The sequence below is a fragment of the Austrofundulus limnaeus genome, unplaced genomic scaffold (genome assembly GCF_001266775.1).
Source record: "Austrofundulus limnaeus strain Quisiro unplaced genomic scaffold, Austrofundulus_limnaeus-1.0 Scaffold597, whole genome shotgun sequence".
NCBI lineage: Eukaryota > Metazoa > Chordata > Actinopteri > Cyprinodontiformes > Rivulidae > Austrofundulus > Austrofundulus limnaeus.
In genome coordinates, this window is record NW_013952999.1 from 98,121 (window position 1) to 100,297 (window position 2,177).

Sequence of the window (2,177 nt, forward strand, 5' to 3'; positions counted from 1 at the left end):
AATTTCATGTCATTAGCACCTCTAGTAATATATTTACTGAGAAAAATGGTGATGTGTTCAATACTTATTTTACCCGCTGTATAATAATAATCATATAATTCTAGTAAAATTTCAATGTTTTCATTGATTCAGTTTCTTTTCCCTTACTAGTGATTTTGAGCAAAGTCTTGAATAAAGCTAAGCTAAAACCAAGTTAAACAAACRTTTTGACATGTAAAGGGGGCAGAAACACAAACACATTAAAGCACTTCTTTCTTCTTCTTCTTCTTCTTGTTCGACAAATCGAAATGCTTCAACATCACAAAGTGACTGGAGGGTTTCCTGTCAAACCAAGTYACCATAAACGTCTTCCAGTGTAGTTGACTGGAGCAGTGGGCATCTGCAAGGGATGGTGGAACAGTGGGTCACTTATTTATTGATTTAGAGATCTTTAGAGTGTGTGCTTTTATTTTACTTACTGTACCACCGTTCATGACCAAAGCCATCTCAGTCGGTTGGTAAACATGGCCTCTGAAGGCGATTCCTTGACGGGCGCTGCCATGGCTGCTGTGGTACGTTCCACTTCGGACAGCTGGAAGATCAATCAGTAAACACGTAGGTTTATCAGACTAACAAGTGCTTATTACAGCGAGTCATTTTGAAAACTTACAATTCATATTAATCACAGCTGATCTGATGTTCTTTGTGACATCTTTGTAGTGTTTTGCCTCTTCAGTGATCGTGGACTGTTCTGAAGTAAAAATGGAGCTTTTAGAAAAAAAAAACTTTCATCAAGAGACAAAATTCTTTGTTTTCCTCGAAAAATATCCAGGGAGCCCAGTTTGCAAACTTTTGTATTTTTGTGAAAATACTGTACCTGATTACAATAGATCACTGTTCATTAATATTTTGTTTTTTTAATTTTACTGTTGATCTATAAGGTCCTGAATGAACAGATTGCTGTAGACCTGTAAGACTTCCTGCAGCTACACTATATTGCCAAAAGTATTTGCTCACCCATCCAAATGACTGTGCACCAGTRCACAAAGGTCCATAAAGACATGGATGTTAGAGTCTGGTGTGGATGAACTTGACTGACCTGCACAGAGTCCTGACCTCAACCTGATAGATCACCTTTGGGATAAATTAGAGCAGAGACAGAGCCAGGCCTTCTGTCCAACATCAGTATGTGACCTCACAAATGTGCTTCTGGAAGAATGGTCCAAAATCCCCAAAAACACTCCTAAACCTTGTGAACAGCCTTCAGAACAGTTGAAGCTGTTCTAGCTGCAAAGAGGACCAACTTCATGATGAACCCTATGGATCAGGAATGATGTCACTTAAGCTCATGTGAACCAATACTTTTGGCAATATAGTGTATTTGTGCCCTCCAGATCCCTTAGATCAGGGGTTCTCAAGAYATTTGGATCTGGGGACCCCTTACAAGGGAGAAAAAAATTCCAGGGACCCCCTCATAAACCTTATGCTGTTTTAAAAGATAATTTATTGTCACTTCAACCCCTAAATGCCATGGGAATAAACATTTTTATTTAGTTTATTGTGTTTGTTTTATTAGTTCATTGTTCTCCATGTATTTTTAAACATATAAATAAAATTTATATTTTAGTAAAACATGTTGAGGACCCCCAAGATACCTCTCACGGACCCCTGGGAGTCCAGGGAGGGACCTAGTTTGAGAACCACTGCCTTATATCTAATGACCAATTGCTTTTGGTTGTCTTGAGGTCCTGCCTGGTCTACAGAGGTTCTTAGTTGTAGTTTTTAAAATGTGGAACCAGCTGAGTCTTCGTACGAGACAGGCTTCAACTGTTTGAGTTTTTAAGTTGTATCTTAAAACACGTTTGTGCTCACTAGCTTCAAATGCTGTTGGCTTTTTGTTTTGTTCAGTGGTTTTATTTTGTTACTTGTGTTTTTAATGGGTTTATTTTTTGAACTATTGTTGTAATTTGTTGCTGTCATGCACAGCACTTTGGTCAGCAGCAGTTGTTCTTAAATGTGCTACAAAAATACACTTAATTTGAACGGTGACGGATACAAAAGTAAATCATTTGAATTGATCACAAACAAAAAACATCAATTAGTTTTGACAGCACCACTTGACAAAAGTTTTTGTTTGAATGAATAATCAGTGTGCATTGCCACGTAGCATGTCATTGCCTGCAGCATTGGACCTGCAG